This window comes from Callorhinus ursinus, unplaced genomic scaffold (genome assembly GCF_003265705.2).
Source record: "Callorhinus ursinus isolate GAN/ISIS: 27379988/994484 unplaced genomic scaffold, GSC_fseal_2.0 scaffold139, whole genome shotgun sequence".
NCBI lineage: Eukaryota > Metazoa > Chordata > Mammalia > Carnivora > Otariidae > Callorhinus > Callorhinus ursinus.
In genome coordinates, this window is record NW_027397201.1 from 65,996 (window position 1) to 88,427 (window position 22,432).

General features: G+C 37.8%; 1 long non-coding RNA gene across 1 annotated transcript in view; it reads right to left on the bottom strand.

Moving 5' to 3' along the window:
* Nucleotides 1-22,432, bottom strand: part of LOC141371944 (uncharacterized) — a 150,226-nt gene that overhangs the window by 54,767 nt on the left and 73,027 nt on the right. The window contains exon 2 of the long non-coding RNA XR_012377303.1: nt 1,765-1,894. This is a non-coding gene — a long non-coding RNA (uncharacterized lncRNA). The remainder of the gene's footprint in view (nt 1-1,764; nt 1,895-22,432) is intronic.

The following is a 22,432-nucleotide window of genomic DNA, read 5'->3' on the forward strand; positions in this document are numbered from 1 at the left end:
CAATACCAAAAATGAAAGGGGGAGGGCAACAAAGAGAAGAATTATTTTAAAGTGTATTCAGGGTCCACGTGTCTATAAGCATATGCTCTCACTTGCATTTTTTGGTTGTTTAGGGAGTTTATGAAGTCTTAGCTGGTTCTAATTGTTGCTCTGAGGTTGTAAAAACACTTTCCACTGTCCTCACTCTGGGGAGGAGTTGGCATGAATAGGGAGGGATAGAGACTAGGAGCATAATCAGAAGTGCAGGTAACCTGCTTTGGGTTCAATCTATGTCTCAAGTTAATGCCCACTTCAAAGTGAAAAGATTTACTGAAGACACAAAACCTTTTACTGAAGGAAAAATGCACATGAGATTCATTTGTTACTTAAACTCTCCCACCTCTGAGTCTGTATATAGAATGCAATAATTTGTTCTCCCACATCATATCTCCTCTTAAGGAAGATTGCATTCTGGTATGCAGACAGCCAGGAGACAAATACAATACAGGATGATGATGGTGGTGGTGGTGGTGATAAAGGTAGAGTTTTGTACAAGGTACCTTGGAACATAGGACAGAAATCCTCTACATCACCTGGAAAAGGCAAGGAAACTGAACAGTTCAAAGGCAGGTATCATTTGAGACACATTTAGAAAGAAGAGTAAGTGTTTCCCAGTTGACCAAGCTGAAAAGAGGGTCATTCCAGGCAGAAGGCATAGTATAAGAACACACAGAGAAGCCTATGTGGTTTAGGGTATTCAGAGAATCAGAAATGGTGAGGTACAGGAGGTTGGGGAAGGGCGATGACAGGAGATGCAGGTGAGCAGGTCGGGTGGGTAGAGCCCAGATTAATAAAATGATGTTATGGAGTTTAGGTTTTACCCTATAGATGATATAAAGATATGGAAAGTTCTTAAGAGGAGAATGACATGCCCACATTTTCAGCTTTGGAATACATTTTAGCAATGAGTCTGTCAGAGCCGATAGTTCTCCCATCATATTGATCAGTCAGGATAAGATTTCTCAGTAGCCTTTGAGCTTACCTTCAATATGTCAAATGTTCAAGGTTTTCTCAGAAGTTCCTGAATCAAACTATATGACTTGCCCCTAGAAAATGTCTAGCCTTGATCTCCTTAGGTAAGTAAATGTAAGTAGATATTGAGCTCCAGAGGAACAAAAAATTAACTACTGGGAAAAACATATTTATTTTTCTATTCTTACCTACTGGTAAAGAGGGACCATTTGCAGGATCATTCATTTTTCTGGCTCCACTATGAGGAGCACTCATGGTGTCTAGCCTAGGTCTAGTTTAGTTTAACTGACTGCAACAGTTATCAAGAACAACACATTTTTATACAAATCACCTTATTCGCCAAGTTCCTGGAATTTGTTGTTGCATCAGGTTGCCATAACTAAGCAAGAAGGAGAAGGTTAAATTGTCGGCTATTCTTAAATGACATTGTCAGGTCAATAACATCCCCAGACCCAAGGATAGTATGCATGAGACTATGGGAAGTACCGTATCACTGCCCTGTGGTTCTCAACCTTAAGTTATGTCATGGGGCTATAGCTGTCCTGCTCATGACTTCTAAGAGTGGGAAGCAAAGTGATTTGAGGATTACAAAAGAAAGCCTCTCTACTCATGAGAAGAGGAAATCAAGTGTGACAGTTAGATATAAGTATTCTTAGAAACAGGCTCACGTGATTTGTGTAGAAGTTATGAAGAGCTGTTAGTGAAGTCTAGTGTTTTTCAATCTCTCCGGGTGAAGTGTAAAAACTTCCTCACCTCTAGGATGAGACGAAGTCTTCCTGCATTATATCTGAGTTAATTTGGGAATTGCGTGTCTTCTTGCAGAGAGATACAAGATTGCCTTTGTCTTTACAGTTTCAATGGTTCTTGAGCTGTGGAGTTGGATCTGAAAGTGGAAAAATGAAAAAATCATCAGTCTAGGGATCAGAAAGCCAATTTCAGTCCTGGTTATGCCACCTACAAGAGGTCTTGGGGGGCCATTGGATCTCAATTGAACTTGGGGATTCTGATTTTTAAAACTGGGACATTACGCACCATTCCTGTTAGATTACTTCTGCTAGAGGATGCTATGTGGGTCTAGAGAAAATGTGTAAGCATCAGCCTACTATTTTAATAGAGCTATATAAATATAAGCATCAGTACTAGTAATGGCCAAAGAGGCCTGTTAAGATGGTATCTGCTTAGAGGAATATATGAGGTCATGGAGTTCATATTAATAATCTTTGAGGGCCAGGATGAATGGTACAAGTGATGAGAAATTGGAAAGTTTGAATTTTTCTCTTAAGAACTGAGATTTTGGCAGCAGAGTTTTTTTTCAGGCCTTCCAACTTAATGAAACTACAACTTTGATGTGGTAATAGAAGCTAATTTTACAGATTGGCCTTGAATTTTAATGATTCACAAAAGAAGCCCTTAAAGATAATGTAGCTAAGAGGCTACCGTATGAAGTCAGGCATCAGACTGAACACTGCTTCTTTCTTTCTGGTAATCAGCATTTGGTTGGCCCAGGTGACAGCAATCTTGTTCCCTGATGTTTACAGCCAGAACACCAGCACGATAACATCAGGTTGAATGGAAAAGACCACATAGATAAGCTGGGGAGAGAAACCACACAATTTGAGACCCATTAAACTTACCATATACAAATTAGAACATGATTATCTCCTTGCCAACATAAGCTCCCCTCTCCTGAGTTTTCTTTTAAGTATATAAATGTGCAATTATTGCTGGCCTTTTTCTTTTTTTCTCTCCTTCCTTTGCTCCAGTATCCAAATGGTTGTGAAGATCTAGATAGTATTGCTGTAGGTTGGTTTTGCATCCTCTCCTTGAAAGGGAGAGGATCCAAAGGCCCCCCAAGGACTCACAACACTCTTTATGGTGATCCAGACTTGAGCTCCAGACCCAAGTTTAGTTCATTGGCCTACTGAATTCTTCACAGTGCGGCATCTGGAAGTCTAGCTCCTGCTACGCTGTGAAGAATTCAATAGGCCAATGAAGGGAACTTGGCTTGGAGCTTGGAGACTACTCCCAAATTTTTGTTTCCATGGAGAGCCCCTTCTTGCCGTCCTGGCAATGACCTTGTCAGCCCCCTCCCTCCTCTTCTACCCACATCAAGAGTATGCTCTTCTGTTTGTGTCAACTCCCCACTTGCCTCTTGATTCAAAGAGCTCAGACTCTCTACCAACAGAATAAAATTTCATTCTCGCCTTTTGAGATTCCCCTAGAGCTACAGCAGTTTTAACCACAGAAGTGGTTTTGTCCATAACTTCAGCTATTCACTCTTGCTTCAAGGGTCTGGGAAAAGGTCGGCTGGATTGTCCTCTACTCTTACTTTACAGTGCTTAGTCTCAATCTGGTTCCCTGGCCACCTCCTCTTTTCTTTTCCCTAGACCCATTACAAAATACTAGGTCCGGTTTTCACTGCATAAGAATTTGGGGTGGGGTAAGGGTGGTAATGTTACAAATGACCCAACAATGTAACTGTTATAAGTGTTTTCCCAGAATTTGAAAGGTTACAAATCAAAACATGTGGTTACTAACTGTAGAAACAACTAAAACCAAATCTAAATTGCTGGATCCAAACTCTATCATCGTAATCAGCATAATCTGGTCCTTCTTAAGCTCCTTCTGTCCTTTGGAAGTACTTGGGAGATTCCATGACCCTCCCCTGACGGGTGTCCACACTGCTCCCTTGGACACGATGTTTCCAGGCCCTGTCCTGTGGCTCTCTAAGCCTGTGCTACCAGTGGGACAACCGCTGTGTTCCCAGGACACTTCCACTCCAGTTCTTCCTGTCCTGTTCCTACTGCTGCACTAGCTTCCCCCATGTAGGAGCACGTTCTCCAAAGAAAGATTTGTGGACTAAGTCTTGTTGCGATCAAAGCCAAGCTGGAGGTAGACTCCGGCCATGGTCCCAAAACTGGTTCCCCTGTTCACTCACTGTAGTCCTCATAGGTGAAAAATGAACAAAACCATACCCATCTTACAAGGTTTTTATGAGGATCTAGTAAGATAATATATGGAAAAGTTTTAACACAGGGTGTGGCACATGGCAATGACTCAATAAGGAATATGAGCTATGCACACAGTCATCAAGGGAAACAGTAGAGAGCAGTATTTATTAGCACAGACTCTGGAACCAGACGCTCCAGGCTTGAATCTTGGCTTTACAACTAATTAGCTCTCTGACCTTGGGCAAGTCATTCTATCCTCCTGTGCCCCTTTCCTCATCTGAAAAACGGTGATGCTGGTGATGATGATGATGCCGATAGTAACGATGATAAAACTCCTCTCATGTCACGGGGATTAAGAGAGCAAATATATGTAGAGCGCTTAAAGGAGTGCTTGGCACACACATTGTCATGGTATTTTGGTGTTAGGTCTTACTGCTATCGCTGTGGTTGTCTCCCCAGGTAGCAGAGGGCTCAGCAACTGTTCTCACAAAGGACGTGAACACACGGCCTGCTCTGAATCAGATTTTCTCCATTCTGCATGGCTCCATCCTGGCCTCCTAACTGTCTTTACCATGTCACCACCACCACCAGAGAGTAATTCAGGATGCGTCAAACCAGTCATATTTCCACTCCTAAGAAGTACAACATCCAAGGCCTGGAGCAGATATTCTCTACACCCATCTGAATGCACCACAAACCCATAGGGCACTCCCCGGGTACTGCACTAGGAATCACACAGACAACTGAGCATTTCTTCCTCCAATAGGTACTACCAATGCTCAGAGATGAAGGTCTCTTTCATTTGCTTCTGTTTTCATCCTAGCCAGGTGACTAACGCTACATCCCCACCTCACCCCCCTAATTAAGCTGTTTCTTTTCTAACTAAAGATGCAAGGAAGATAAGAAACGTGGCTCAAGCTCCTCCTAAAAATACTAATGTTAAGCTTCATATATTTTCCCATTTTGACAAGTGGTGTAATCATTTTAAAGAAATACTTTGGCAGGTCACTGAAATCTACAGTAGCCACAGTACCCCAGAATAGATTCTGATTGCACTGTTAGCCTTCTTTCCACCTAATTCCTGTTTAAAGCTCTGAGGTTGCACAGACTGAGCTTCCTTAACACGTAGTATAGATTAAAAGCAAGAAAATTTCATCAACAAAGCATTAAACTTAAATATCTAAATGCTAAAGGGCTGGAAATTCAACCTAATTAAAATGGCTGAATGCAGAGTCACAATTAAACAGTGAGAGAATTATGGAAAAGTAAATATTTACACACACATTGTACACTTATTAGGGTTTACAAAGAAATGCTTCTCATCTGCACAGCTTTCCTTTGTAATGATATTGTTATGAGGCAATAAATGTGGTTATAGTTAATAACAGATGTTAAATGGCATAATTCATCCACAAACCTTACTAATTACCGCAGAAGCACAAGACAAATGTATAGCATCATATGGGAGGTACTGCTTATCTGTTAGTTTATAAGCTGAAAAAAGAAAGGTCACTTGTAGAAACAGAAATGCTTTGAGTAAAGCCTTAGCTATCTAAATGAAAAATTTAAACACTTTAAAATTACAACAGGCTTCCCCTTCTAGAGAGTTCATGCTTCATTCAGAGACAACAAATTGGCCTAAATGAGTTTGAGTTAACTTGGCCACTCTAGTGGTAATCATTTTCTAAATTAGTTTAGGGAAAATGTTCCATATTTTAAACTGCTGTGCGGCCTTTAGAATGATGCTTACTATCAATTATTTCATTTTCCTTCAACCCAAATGTCTCTCTCTCTTTACAAGGGCACTGGGACAAGTAAGGGGGGGGGGAAAGCAGAGTATAAGGTCACCTGGAGTAATTTTATTTTACATAGATCATATAAAGAACTCTGAAGTACAATGCTTAAAATACTTTTTCATAATAAATTTGGGAAGGCTGATGGAAAAAAATAAAATGAAGGCATCTTTTGTTTTCCTCACAAAAGCTCAAAACCCAGATAATCACTGTGAAAGTCCACACCCTGTTAACATAGTTGACTTTCATTTTAGTCTGTAATGTTATTCAGTTGTTTCCTTCACTTCCATGTTGTCTTAATAGTGGTGCCCTTTGAAATGTTTGCGGTTGATTTGCACCATAGTTTACAAAGCTTTACTTCTTGGATTTAATTTCTATTGGTCTTCAAAACCAAAGAGCTTGCTTTCCATCTTGATTCAAATAAAGCCAAGATGCTGAAGTTAAAACAGCATAGGTTTCCAGGGCTTTCTGGTTGTACAGACACACATCTGTGCACACACGGACACACAATATACAATGAGAGAGGGGCTAGAGGGCCCGAGGGAGACAGAAAGAGAAAAGAGGCCGGGACAGAAATAGAGAGAGAGACAAACAGTGCTTTTCATTTTCTTTCTTTTTTTTTTTTTTTTTAAGATTTTATTTATTTGACAGAGACACAGCGAGAGGGAACCCAAGCAGTGGGGAAGGGCAGAGGGAGAGGGAGAAACAGGCCTCCCGCCGAGCAGGGAGCCCCATGTGGGGCTCGATCCCAGGACCCTGGGATCAGGACCTGAGCCGAAGGCAGATGCTTAACGACTGAGCCACCCAGGCGCCCCAGTACCTTTCACTTTCTACGAACTAGAAACCAATATACCAAACCTCAGTTTTCTTCACAATGTTAAATTGCCCCTTTTTATCATGGAAAGCCTGATGGTCAAGTGATTTTTTTTTTTTTTAATGCCTTTGAGTAAAGCAACCTTGAGTCCTTTTTTGATTCCCTGGAGAATAACTTCCCCAATAAAACAGAAATCTGACAATAAAAATCAATGTATATCCAACACTAGAATCATTTGAGTCAAAGGAGAATGTTTTTATTTCTTCCATATTATCTTTTGAAACAATTTGGAAAGAGAGCTGCTCAGGAAAAAGGGAAAGTCAGTTGATTCTAGGCATAGAGACAAAGGCCTGGACCAGTGCTTCTCAAACCTCAGAGTACCTCAGCATCACCTGGGAATCTTTTTAAAGGACAGACCCTGGCTCAAGAGCTCTGCAGGAAGCCTGCCCTCCTGCATACCTAGCACGCCCCCAGGCGAGGCTGCTGCTGCTGCCCGTGGGCGGCACCGGGAGCCGGAAAGGCCCAGAGGGGCACTGGTAGTCTCCTCTAAATCTGGTACCCCCACAATCCTGCTCATCAGTCACAGAGTTCTGAAAAAGGAAGCAAAGTGAAAGTTCATACTGAGCCTTAAATCAGAAAGCTGGAAGGGTACTTAAGGGGAACCTGATTTATTTCCCATCACATGGTGTTCTATAGTATTACACAGAAACCATTCCAGATGGCTGAAAAAGTATGTTTGTAACAGTCTCCCTTGAAGACAGCCTGAAACACTGCTTGGTAAGTTCATTCAGTTTTTAATAACCTCCATCACATTTAGCAAAAACTCCCTTTGCTATATCATCAGCTAATTCTTAATGTCCAGACCTCATTAAGGCAAAAAATTCCTCTAAATAATAACCCTTTATTAACCCCAAAACTATTCACTAATATATAATCTCATAGTTTCCATCTTTTACACTAAGCTATCTCAGATGGCTTAGCCTTTTCTCAGGGGGGTATTTCTCAATTCCTTAATCATCTGGGTCATCTTTACCTAAGTGATGTCATTCCCCCCAGAAAGTAATTTATTTTATCCTCAGTTAAAAAGCATCCACCCTCTTCTTTGTTTTCATTCTTTCAACCCCTAATGGCCTACTTCTTTTCAAGAATTTCTAGATCATCTTTATAAATCAATGCCATCTCCTTAATTCTTAAGATCTTTTAGTAAGTAATTGCCAAAATCTCAGTGTTGTTATTTATTTGCAAAGTAAGAGACCACAGGTAAGATACAAAATTATCATCATGTTGCACCTCTGATGTTTTTATGTTTTTTGTTACCTCTGAAACAATCTAATAGTTCCTAAATCAAAATAGTTCCTAAAATATCCATATATGACATATGAACCAAGCTAAAATATTGGGACTTTTAAAAGAAAATTTAACCTTTTTATATTTAGCTTTTTAAAAACAGCTTTAATGAAGTATAATTAATACACAATATACTGCAGATATATAAACTTACAATTTGATACTTTTTTTAACATCTTACCCATTTTTAAATGTATAGTTCAGTAGTGTTAAATATATTCATATTGTTATATTTTTAGCTTTTTAATACAAAACCTAGCATTGAGTAGGTATTCAATAAGTAAAATGCATATCAGACACAATTAGATACAAATCCCTCTTACTAGCTCTGTGACTTTAGGCAAATTAACATCTTGGATTGAAAGTTTTCTTATTTTTATTTATTTTTTTTAAAGATTTTATTTATTTACTTATTTTAGAGAGAGAGCGAAGACAGTGTGAGTGGTGGTGGTGGGGGGGGCCACAGGGGGCAGGGGCAGAGGGAGAGGGAAAGAATGTCAAGCAGACCCTGCACTGAGCATGGAGCCCTGGAGCCCTTGGGGATCCAGCCCCAGGGCTGGATCCCACAACCCTGAGATCATGACCTGAGCTGAAACCAAAAGTTGGGATGCTTAACCAACTGAGCCACCCAGGCACTCCTGTAAGTTTTCTTAATTTTATAACAGAGATATAATACCTACATTATAGCTGTTCATACAGATTAAATCAGATAATATCTATAATATGCCTTGCACACAGAGGGCATTCAATAAATAATTACTTCACTCTTCTCTAAGTAATGAAACTTAGCAATTAGACTATCACTAGTACTTTGGATAGCATTTTTCACATTGCAAGCATTCAACAGATGTGTTGGATAGATGAATCAAAATATACAAATAATCAAGTTGAGTATTTGGACAAAGAAAAATCTCTGGATTTGGTTAAGTCCCACTTTCATTATATTGATAAATTCCTATCAGTTCCTCAGACTTAGCTTTTAAAGGTTTCATTCCCAGGGTTAAACACTGTAACAAAAACCAGATACCAGATTTAGGTGAGACTGTGTCTATCTAGGTCATGTGAATCATATTGGTATAAAAAGCCATATTAGAATGGCTTAGAATTTTTTAGAGAAAAGATAATGTAAATTAATTATATTGTATTACATAAAGATTATATCAATTTGGTGGAAGCCTTTATTTAGATAGGAAAGACTATGACCATTTTACCTAAAGAGATTTTGTTCAAAATAATATTGTCACAGTTAACTGACAGTTAAGGGGTAAGCCTCAAACAGAAGGTGGTAACAAGCAAGCTCAGACTTCTCAGTGCTCATATAGACTTCTATTCACTGAAAGAACACATGTATCTTAGCATAGCCACTGATTAGTGGGGTAAATCTGGATGTCCTGGGCTACCTAAAACTTTAATTTCTCATTTGTAAGATAAGAATGAAAATGAAAAGTGGTGTATGTATTAAATAATACAGTATTTTATTATAGCCTTTATCAGTGTCCAAAAATTTTAGTTGTTTTCAGGCTCATTGTTTATTCAGTATACACGTAGCCTCCTTCCTTTGTAACAAAGAAATTAGAATTCTTGAACTCTAAATCTTCAAGATATGATATATCCAATTATGCTTCTATCTAAAATAGAAACGAATGAATGGATTTGTATTTGTGGCTTCAGACTGAGTGATGATTTATGGTATTTGTTTTCATATAATAGTGCTATTATTTCTAGGTTTTTATTATAAGCCTAGATGATTACATGATTATCTACTAGCAATTCTAGTTATAATTATATAAAAAATATTTCCCCCCAAAAGGAGCATAATTTTATTAATAATCAGGGAACATTAGTATTGGTGATAGATGTATTATTAAAACTAGAATTTCAGGAAAAAGCATGTAGATTTTAAAGCAAATTTGGAATGGTTTTGTCATGAATTTGGCATTAGCAAAATTGTTGGCAAGTTCTTTTAATTAATATTTTGAAGTTGTACAGACACATGGTTTAAAGGCAAATAGCTAATTCTATGCTAGGACAAACAATAAGTTCTCCAGACAAACCCCTTCCCCAAATTCCAACTCTCCAGAAGACTTTAAATCTTTTAGCTTATTCTTTTGGTATTTATCGCCGTATCTTTAAATAATTAGCATAACACACTACTCCAGCTTTTTTCCATTTTTGGCTTGATTTACTGACATTACTTTTGAGGCAGCTTTATTTCTCCCCATACCCTTTACACATGTGTACACTTCCTCAGCCCCCTCATTCCAATAGAGAAAAGTCATAATTTTGGCTAGATCAATACCCAGTGCTTATATTGTTATGACTGTGTAAATGCTATGCACATTTAGCATTATATTAAATTAATATAATTACTTTTATATTTTTCACACCCAATTTTTGTCATTTTTGTTGTTGACATTTGTTTCTTTTTCCTAAGATATTTTTTCATTCCTCAAGTTTCTGAACACTTATCACTAAATTGCACTTCTACACTTAATTGATAGTTTGGTCGATATAGAACCATAAACCAGAAATCATTCTTCCTCAGGATTTTGAAAGTGTTGCTCCATTATCTTCCACCATCCAGTGTTGGGTTCAGGGGTCTCAAGCCAGTCTGATTCTTGTTTCTTGTATGACATCGTTTATTGTTGTTATTGTTGCTATTCTCTCCGGAATTCATTTGATTCTTCCCTCTATCCACCATGTTCTGAAATTTTATAGTGATATGTCTTGGTATGGAGCTATTTTCATCTATTTTCAAGGCACAGTGTGAGCCCATTCTTTCTGGAAACTCATGACTTTCAGCTATAGGAAATGATCCTGAATCATTTATTTAACAATTTTCTACATTTCATTGCCTCTATTCTCTTCTTTTGGAGTTTCTGTTACTCAGCTATTAGAACTTGCAGATTGGTCCTCTTCTCTTTGTCCTTGTGGGTTCACAGTTTTAAAGATACATATATCTTTACTATTGATTTAGTAGAGGGTTAGAAAGGAGTGAAAGTAAATGCACGTGTCCAATCTACCACTTTTAATTGGAAGTCTCTATAACTAGTTGGCAACTATATATTGAAATGGGAGATTTTAAAACCTCCTCTGTTAAAGTTTTATAGTCAAGAAGGATCCATCTCTTGTTTGTTTTTCTTTTTCTTATATTTTAATAAAATACCTTCTAGTGTTGTTCTCCTATGTGGAAAAAAAGTATCAGTGGTAATGGCTGCCATACTGTAAAATAAAGTATCGCATTTTCCACGCTTATTGAATCGCCCTGAAATAAATAGTTAACAAATACCTGTTGAGATTTTTGAGCTTTTTTAAACCTAGACTTTCTATTATAAAACTAATCACAGGGAAACTCAACTGGCCCTTCCAGGTCACAGTGACGAGACTTGGTTGTCTTTTGTTTTGTGTTTAGCTACCAAGAATGGCCCTGTTTACGGAATATCCTTTGCTTTGGAAGTAAAGTCAGAACTGCCCTAGAGAATCAGCAATATTCCAACTTCTTAGAGAAGATCGTGAGACAGATCCTTACTTGAGAAGAAAAATACTTTGACAAATGCTTCCACTTTGCCTACCTGGTCTCTCTGAATGGCTCCCTTGGGCCCCTGCATTTCTGAGGGGTAAACATGAGGAGATCCGATTTTCTCTTGACGTGTCACTGTTTATGACTTTCCAGTGGCATTAGGTCCTGTAATAACTTGTTGAAAGGCCCACAGGTAAACATAAAACAAAACCAAACCAAAAAAACCCTGGATTGACTTTCTGCTGGATTGCAATTCATGAAGCAACTTGAGGCAGATGATTTCCAGGTTTGCACTGCAGGGTTTTTTTAGTTTTCTTTAGTACTGCTTGTTTTCCTCTCAATCCATGCTCTACATATCTATCTTGTTTACCAACATCTCAAGTGTGGCTTCCCAGATCCGTCAAAATTTACAGTAAATTAGAAAGGTAATGTTTCCAAGAAGATTTAAAATTACTGGTAGTAAAATAGTGACCACAACCCAGATTGGACCCTCTGGAGAAGGCTGAGGTTTGCTTTTCCTGAAATGGTCAATTTTAGATTGAGATTGCAGCAGCTTCCTGAGTGATGAGTGAGTGAAGGAGAAGGACTTTAACGAGCCCATATGTTTCAAGTTCTGTAATTTCATCCTCTTGGTATAGATCCATCATGTTTTCTGAAAAGGTATTTTTATGTCTTTTTTTTCCCTAAGCACCAGAAAATACAAAGCAACACAAAACACCGTAGTGGTGGTTGTGTTGTTGTTGCTTACAATTAAACATTTGTCAAAATAAACCTGCAATCTTGTGAAGGCAATTTGAGAAAATGTTTTACATGACTACTTCAGAGGTTTAATTATCTTAGTGTTACAGATGTAAAGACCTCTCCCAAATTCTCTCCATTTAAGAAAAAAAAAAACTAAACGATTCCTCCATTTTCAATATATAACCAAAATACAGTGACACACTGGTTTCAATTAAAAAGGCAGCAAGCTATAAGTGGGTGTCAATTATTTGTTTATTTATAGTGAGGAAGAGAGAAGAAAGAAAACAAGGTTAGGGTAAAGGCTGTAGTCCAAATTTGCCAAGTTCCCAGGTGAGTGCTCTATTTGAATGAAAATATTGGTTTTGCCAGCTCAAGTCAACAGAGACTCCTTTCTCCACAATTCCATACAGTCTACAAAGAACAAACCTCAAAGCAATTCAGTGGGTACATATTTGGTAGTTGAAGCACTCTGTCTTGCAAGGCACATTAAAAGAAAAATAAAATACATTCAGACACCGCTCCTTCCCAGCTGAATCTAATATGACCACAACAAGAAGTACAGAAACTAGTTACAGGTGAACCTCAAAAGGCTGAACTATTAGGTCAGCATGGACTTATTTAACTAATCTGCCTCCATGATTTGTGAAATCGAATTGACTCCTCAATAAACTACAAGGCTAAGCAACAAATTAATGTGAAATGTAGCTGTATTCCACCCCACTTAATTTTGAAGTTAACTCAATAAAAGAGGGATCTAATCTTTAATATTCTTTATAATCAAACTTACTTATGCAGTTTTAAACTTTAACATGGGGAAAAAAATACACAACTTGAGTTTTTTTTCCATATCCCCTCCCATAAGTACTTTGGCCCTATACAATTTTTATGTGCAAAATTACATGTAAGGCCATTTATTTTCTAAACATTTGATGCAAGATTTGCATGGGGATTCAAAATATTAATCAAAATTTCCCCCTACTCATTCCAAGAAAGAAATAAATTCCAGACTTAAATTGTGAGTAGAATTTTAGCTTAATTAGATGCATATGACCAGTTTTGTGGCCTAAATCCTAGGAGTATTTCCAGCTTTGGATTTACAGAATTATTACATTTATAAACACAAAATACAAACTTAGACTTGCTTTAATGTTGGAATGGCATAAAACAGTTTGGCTGGCTGAGCAGACACAAAGGTTTTCTCCAAATGTTTCCAGACCACTAGTTTTCTCACATATGCCTACTGGGCAGGAGGCAAGAAAAAGAAAGATACTGAAAGGGTGGACCGTAGACAAGGTTTCCAATACTGCAGAACGAGCACACTGATAGGAGAAGGACTAATCCAAACAATTACCAGCTCTCAGCATCTTCTGGGGTCTGTCTCTGGAAAAGTATGTGAATAACATACAGGTTTTTTTCCCTCCTGCCAGTAGATAATAGTCAGTTGAGACCAGCATCAGAAGAAAAACTCATTCAAAGCCTTTCAACCCATGAGAATGAGAAATAACCATGCACAAATTCTGCCCTCAAATCTTCCAGCAATGCTTTATGAGACCAGTGATGTACAGTATTAACCTTCAAGGAACTCAAGGCAGAGCATATAAGAATGCTGAAAAGGTCAGACCTTCACACCATAATTACTACCAAAAATTCATAGGATACTTTCTGTGTTAAAATTTTCCAATTATTCACACTTATAAAAACATCTAACAGCATTAAAGAGGAAAATGACTTTCTCTTCCAGTTTTTAGATAATTGGGCAATGCTAGTTGTGCTTGTTAGCAAATAAGCAGGATATACTCGCTGCATTCTTTTTTAACATAAATTTGAAATACAATAGTGGCAAGGGTGGTTTTATTTGATCCGAACATTATAAAAGCCTTTACATTCCTTTAGGGCATAAAAATAGAAATCTAAGACAAAAGTTTTGGAGACCACCTGGATTTTCTATTCAGATATATGTTCATTCCACAGTGCTGGGAGCCATGTGGCTTGAAGTGGTTTTATTTTAATGAACTTGTCCCATTCTCATTTAGACGACCCCTCATTTTCTAAGACTCCCTGATACTGGTTTAAATTTTCTCCCTCTTCTTTGCCCAGGACTCAGGAAACTGGACTTGCTTCTGCAGAGTGTTGTAAAACTGTGCCCAGGTTTTCATACTAGATTGCATTTTCCACACACTCAGGACACAAGCAGGGGGATGCAATTTATATCACTAATACCCAAGGAATGGCAGGAAGTAAATCTATTTGACTTCTTGAATCCTTGTGGACCATGATTATTTTAAAGCAGGAGAAGCTTAGACCAAGATTGTATAGTTACTATGGCCTGCGAGGCAATCTGGGCTTTTCCAGTGTGGGAAGAACAAGGAAGGGGGAAAAGAAAGAACAACGTGTATTTCTATTATAATTTAAAGATCACCTAGACTTTACGTGAAGATGGAGCCTGTTACTCCAGTGTGTGTGTATGTGTGTGTGTGTGTGTGTGTGTGTGTGTGTGTGAATGTGTGTGAGTACGTATGTACACATACAGTATTTGCTGATGTGGGAGCAGAAGGCTAGTTGAGGACAGAGCACAAGCTGACACCCCGCAACACCCCCCAACTCCCAGGTGGGATCTGTGTGACATTCCTCAGGCACTCCTGGATGCCCTAAAGCTAAGGGAAGGGAAAAGCAAATGGTTAACTTACAGAGATTACATTCCAGCCAAGACAATGAGTTTCCCTCAGTTTATAAAGGTTTTAGTGATTCATAAGAAGAAAGAAAACTTATCAATAACCTAATTTCCAGAAGGAAACTCCCACTGTCTTAATGTTAATGCTTTACTAGAGGGAAAAACAAACTTAACAATGGCAAGGCCTCCAATATCTTGCCGGTTCTCCTTAGCATACAAAAATTCTTTTGAAAACCTCCAATTTTCCTTACCCCCAACACCCAAGTATATTATCAATCCCCCCTCACAACCCCGGTGCAGTGGCTCTTTCTGCCCACAGGTCCTGTCCCTGGGCTTTAATAAAACCACGATTTTGCACCAAAGACGTCTCAAGAATGCTTTCTTGGCCGTAGGCTCCAGACCTCACCCCACCAAAACCAAACCTCACCTCTATTCCCAAACTATACCATTTGCCTTCAAAGAAATTATACTCTATTGAAGAAAATAGATACCATAACGCTCTATCATGCAAGACAAAACAAAGCAACTATGATCAGCTTATATCAAAAGGTATCAGGGAAGCCTGGGGCTTGGGCAGAAGAATTCCATTTAGGGCTTTCAGGGAGGCTTCCCAGAGGAGCTGAATAAGATTTTTTTTTTAAAGATTTTATTTATTTGAGAGAGAGAGAGAGCACATGAGATGGGGGAGGGTCAGAGGGAGAAGCAGGTTCCTCGCTGAGCAGGGAGCCCGATGCGGGACTCGATCCAGGGACTCCAGGATCATGACCTGAGCTGATGGCAGTCACTTAACCAACTGAGCCACCCAGGTGCCCGAGCTGAGTAAGATTTTGAAAGGTAGAAGCAGGGGTGGAAGGAGTTAATTAGCTGAAACTCTACAACTAAGTAGAAAGCCACACTTGCCCACAGGAGAGTTCTTCTGTTCCATATTCAAATTCCCTCACCATGGTCACCAACTTGACTAAACTCATAAAATGCCACTGTTGTCAGTTCTGAAAAATATTACTGCTCCTATCTATAAAGGTAAGAAAGCAGAATTACATTACTTGCTATTTATAAGATATAAGAGCAATTCTTATCAGATTGGAGCTACAAGAAGAAAAATTTAATATTTGTAATGTTTATATAGAGATTTATCTCTGAGACACTCCTCTCATATACATTATTTCCTGGTATAATCTAATATTTGCTAGGAATCTTCCTCATGTTCAATACTTTTTAGAACTGTAATAAATAATCCAATTCAATTTAAAAAATAATAATGTTTTCCTCCAAATTCTAATAATCCTGTGATACAATCTGTCCCCAGTTGTGGTTACATGTAGTAATTTCCTCTCCTTTTCAATTTCTTTGTCAAGTTCTTTTCTTTGTCCCATTAATTTTTTTATATGTGATCTTTTGGTTCAAAGAGGTCATGAGATGTTGGTCGGGTTCTTTAGAATTCATAGTTTCATGAGATCTTTTCAATTTATTTATTTAGTGTTCCAGATATTATTCTCTTGAAATATTACATAAAACAACTAATGGACATCATTGCTGACTGGGTCAGATGTTTCATTTGTACATTTAAACTGAACTGTAATAAAGCTTATGTTAGGTGTTTTTTTTTTTTTTTCCTTCACTTTTCCTGATGCTAGAGGTGTAGGTACGGGGAGGCAAAGCTGCCCTTATATATATTATATATATTAAAGCTATCTGGACCAGCAAACCTCTTTTCTGAAGTAAATTTCCTTTCTCAGCAGATGGACCCTTCCTTTGAAATAAATATTTAATTGCTGTGACCATTTGCACTCATAATTTTTGGTGTAGATTTTAGCTATGACCATATTTGGATTTTCATGTCAGTCTTTTGCAAGTCTAAGGAGAAAATATTCATATGTCCAATTTAATATGAGCTATATATTTTTTCTTGTTAATGAATGTGTAAGTACACAATTCCTCAATTTCTCCTTCCCAGAAGCACCCTAGTTATCTTATAGGAAGCTGACTCCCTGTTACTTCACATATAATCTTGGGGGTTAGGTATTGGTCAGACCAACTATCCAATATGGACTCTCTCTCCTGACAATCAAAGTCTGGATCCTGGCTAAGTAGCTGTCCTTGTTTCCTGCATATTTTTTTATGTTTTGGTTCTCTGGTCTTTCAGTGATTCTATGAATCTTAATACATTTCCTATATTCCCCTTTTAATTTTGATATTTTACTTAAGATAGACTAAGACAGTTTGAGTGGCTTGTAACCAAGAATTCAGACAGATATAGGAAATATCATTATGAGAAGAAATCCACAGAAAAGAGGAATGTTATCAAGGTCTTATTGAAAGGTTGAGAGGATTCAAAATCACACCTGTTAGAACATTAGAAAGCACAATCCATATTTAATCATTTGATTTAAAATAAAAAGACCCTCAAAGTGACTACAGAATACATAATAGTTTTGTATCTGTGTTATTTTCCCAGCATTCATAATTATGTTGTGGTATATGACAGAACTTCATTTTTTTTTAAAGAAAATACGGAAGTCTTTAGGAGTAAAAGGGCATCGTGTCTATAATTTCAAAAAATTTTTAAAAAAGTATAGTGAAGGGCGCCTGGGTGGCTCAATTGGTTAAGTATCTGCCTTCAGCTCAGGTCATGATCCCAGAGTCCTGGGATCAAGCCCCTTGTCTTCAGGCTCCCTTCTCCATCTCTCTCTCCCTCTGCTGTTTCCCGTGCCTGTGTGCTTGCTTTCTGTCTGTCAAATAAATAAATAAAATCTTTAAATATATATATATATATATATATATATATATAGTGAGGTGGATAGATATAAAGCAAATGTAGTAAAATGTTAACATTTGGAGGTTTGAGGTAATGAGTATTGGCAGCTAAGATTTCTTTGTATTATTATTACAAATATTTTATGAGTTTGACATATTATCAAAATTAAAAAAAATTTTAAGACCCTTTAAGTTGTGGTGCATAATTTATAGACTCATCTAATCCACTCTCCCTTTCTTTCACAATTTGGGAAACGTCCCTGAGAAGTTAAGAAAGTTGCTCAAGGTCACATTGTTCAACAGTGGTGAAGGTTTATCCAAGGATAAAACAATGCAGAGAGTAGAATAGAAGTCTCACTGAAGTTCCAGTTGAGGAGGTCAAAGAAGAATCAAGTACAGTCCATAAGGAAAAGGTAAGAAAAGTTGGATTGAGAAAGGATCCATTATAGAGAGACAGAGCCTTGAGAGTCCCACAAGATGAGCTGGGAAAGGAGTGGGGGTGTAGGTGGCAGTGTGTCAGAGTGAGAAGTGCAGCTCAAAAGGATCCCAATACATGCATTTTTAGTGAATTTACTTGTCCTTGAAAACTGACACACTGGTTGCCCAGTATCCTGGATGGAAAATGCAGGGGTCTATGGTACAACATTTATAGACACAAGCAGTTGTAATATAGATCATAGCCTTGGGCAAGTTTCTTCACTTATGTGGCCTCAGTTTTTCAGTAGTAAAATAGGGATAACAGGACCTCATGGGTTTAGTGAAGATTAAGTAAGCAATTACAGGTAAAGTGCTTATAACGTCTGGCACATACTAAATACTCAATAAATACCAAGTGCACAGTACATATTAGCTATTAGCTCTCATGTAGGGGTGGATATATATCCCTGTCTTGTTTCTTCTAAGTATGTAATTTTACTTAAAGGTACAGATGTATATATTTATGTAATTTTGAGTTAGAGTTCTAGAAAAGGTATGAACTATCACCTGAATTGTAAGAATTGATCAGTTCCAGTGAGCACACATAATGACTGTGTGTGGCAAAGAAATGGACTGACCAAAAATATTCAGGAATAAAACTGAATATGCATACCTTAATCTCTTATCTCCTGGGATATGCTGGCTCTGAAAGACCTTATTAATTGTTAAATGATGGTAATGAAAGTATACTGACTGAAATAAACTAATGCAGAAGAATCTATGTTCCAACCCGGTTCTAGGTTCTGGGTATTCACTGGTGAACAACAGAAGTTTCTGCCTTTCATAGCATTTATATTCTAGTTATACAGGCAGAAAATAAACTAATAAAAAATGTAATATGGTAACAGTAGTGTCATATAGTAATACATTCTATTTGGAAATATATAACAGGGTAAAGAAATCAAAGTTGGCAGAAAAGTGGTTTGTAGATAAAGGGAACAAAGAAGGCCCTCTAAGATGTGACATTTGAGCAGACACGAAAAGAGTGAAGTGTGAGTCATGTGAAGTTCTTTGGAAGAGTGTTCCAGGGAGGGAAAGACAGCATGTGAGGATGACCTTCATGTGTTTGTGGAAGACAAGAAAACCATGTGTCTACACTGCAGTTGGGAAGAAGATGGGCTTAGAGAAGAGATTAGAGGAACAGCTACGGGCCAAGTTGCATAAACTCCCACAGGCCCAGCTAAGGAGTTTGGCTTTTATTCTTGTTGGGCACAGAAGAAACAGGACCTGATTTGTGTTTTTAAAAGACCACGCTGGCTGGTTTGTGAAGATGTGACTTTGGGGAGGCAAGACGGCGAGTGGGCCAGGTTGAAAGCCATGTAATGGTGGCTGGGGCAAGGTGGCTAAAGCAGTGGTGAGAGGCGGTCAGAATCTGGAAATGCTCTGAAGCATTACGGGATTAGATGTGGAGTGTAAACAAAAGAATGGAATAAAAAAAATAATCTTAGATTTTTGGCCTGAGCAAAGAGTTGAACGGTGATACCCTTTTCTGAGAAATCAAGACTTCAGTTCTGGTCATGTTAAATTTGATATGCTTCCCAAACATCTATGTGAGTATTGTGAACAACTAGGGTAGAAAAGTCTGAAATGCACAGAAGCAGTCAGAACTGCTTTTGAAGGCGAGAGGCATCTCTAATTGTGTCTAATGTTGCTAAAATATTGAAAAGATGGGAACTAATAAATGATCACTGACATCAGAAAAATGAAAATTCTGTTATAATAATAAAAATACTGGATTGATAGAATAATAACAAAAGCCTAATTGGAGCGGCTTAAGAGAAAGGAGGAAATAAAGAAGTGGAGATAATGACAGACATCTCTTTCCAGAACTTGTGCTAAAAGAGGAGTAGAATCATGGGATAAATGGAGGGGAAACTGAGGTCTAATTTTTTTTAAAGATGTGAGATATTTTTGTATGTTTATAAGTTGACAGAAATGTTCAATAGAGAAAGAAAAAAAAAACTGATGCAGGCAAAAGACAAGATAATTGCCAAAGCAAAGTCCTTGAGTAAGAGAGAAGAAAGAGGATATGGCTCTTAGAAGCAGGACAATCCATCCACTTTTTTTTATTATTATGTTATGTTAATCACCATACATTACATCATTAGTTTTTGGTGTAGTGTTCCATGATCCATTGTTTGTGCATAACACCCAGTGCTCCATGCAGAACGTGCCCTCTTTAATACCTATCACCAGGCTAACCCATCCCCCCACCCCCTCCCCTCTAGAACCCTCAGTTGGTTTCTCAGAGTCCATCGTCTCTCATGGTTCGTCTCCCCCTCCGATTTCCCCTCCCTTCATTTTTCCCTTCCTGCTACCTTCTTTTTTTTTTTTAACATATAATGTATTATTTGTTAATCCATCCATTTTAACAGGAGGAAGGACACACTGTTCATAACAGTGGGATATTATACAGCAGTGAACATGTATGAGCTCAGTGTCATGGATGAATCTCACAAAAAAAACTGAGCAAAAGAAGCAAGTAACAGAAAAATACATGTAGTATAATCATTCAAATCCAGGGAAATAAATAATATATTGTACAGATATAATCTTAAGTACAAAACTTTTTTTAAAAGCAAGGAAATGATAAACACAAAATATAGGGTAATGGTGATAGATTAGGGCAGAGTGTGTAGAGGTAGCTTCAAATTTCTAGTAAAGTCTATTTCATAAGTTGGAGGTAAAATCACAGGTCTTCATATTTCATGCTTCTTACCTTAGATACTTTGTATTAAATAATACATAATAATTTTAAAGTATTCTACTAGGATTTCAAAGTGGGTAGCCTTGGGAACATTCTATATGACTCTACAACACATAGAAAGTATCTACATTGACTTTTGGGAGTCATTAACTTTAGAACATCAATGAGAATTCTGTGGAGTAATCACTTGAGCCTATAGACCCTCCAACCATACTGGAAATATTTTTAATACATTTAGCTTTGTTGATAAATGATCAGTCCTACAACAAACCTTATGTCAAATTAGGAAAGATGATTTTCCAGTCTTCCCACACATAACCAGCTGTCTTCCCTAGTTAAAAATCTGAGAAAACATGGTACTACTACTAACTTCATTTTATTCCCACTTTAAAGGTTTTGCTCCTATCTTAACTAATATGTCCTGGCCAAGACTCAACAAAATATTGGATCTGTGTGTATAAAGCTAAGCAATAAATACTCCTCCCCACGCCTTCCCTGCCTCCACCTTCAGGACCTACACTCTCTAGCCCTACGTTCATTAGATTTTTTTACTGTTCCCAAATATATCAATTATGTTAAAACAAATTCACATTTTCAAAACAAGTATTATATCAAAACTATTTTTTTCAGGATTCCCTCCTTTAACCAGCTTTTTCCATAACACAAAAAACTAAAAGCCAAACTGCACCAGACAAGGGTACTCATTTACCTCATAAAACTGTAGCACCAATATTCCTCAAATTGAGGCCTAAGGACCCAGACAGGCTGAAGAAAGGTTCTGGGGTCAGAAGTCTCTGCTGAGGGATGTCAGCTTAAACACTATGGCTGAAGATGTGGAAGAGAAATCATCATAGGGGGTCTGAGTGTTGACTGGACTAAGCAGCTGTCCATCAACACCATCCAACAAATGAGCTTAGCTCCAGAGAGGTTTTATGTCAGAAACCCAGGACTCCTTGGGAGATTCTAAGGAAAGCAGGTTTAGGGAGGTCTACTTTTTTTACCCTCTCAATTTACTTAAGCTAAAAAAATAAAACACAGAAACAGCTCACCCATACCCACCTATGGCAACCACCAATCCATTCTTTATGAGCTTCGTCTGCCTATCTGTCTAGCTAGCTGGCTAGCTATTTGATTCCACATATGAGAGAGATTATATGGTATTTGTCCTTCTCTGACTTATTTCACTTAGCCTAATGGCCTTGGGGGGTCCATCCATATTGTTGGAAATGGCAAGATTTCATTCTTTCTTGTGGCTGAATAATATTTTATTATATATTTATATAATAAGTATATATAATCACAGTTTTCATGCATTCATCCACTGATGGACACTTAGCTTGTTTCCACATCTTGGCTATTGTAAAATGCTTTACTGAACATGGGGGTACATATATATTTTCAAATTAGTGTTTTTGTTTTCTTCAGATAAATACACAGAAGTGAGATTGCTGGTTCATAGGGTAGTTCTAATCTTAATTTTTTGAGAAACCTCCACACTGTTTTCCATCTTGGCTGCAACAATTTACATTCCCACCAACAGTACATGAAGATTCCCTTTTCTCCACATCCTCACCAACACTTTTATTTCTAGTCTCTTTGATAATGGCCACTCTAACAAGTGCGAGGTGATATCTCCTTGTGGTTTT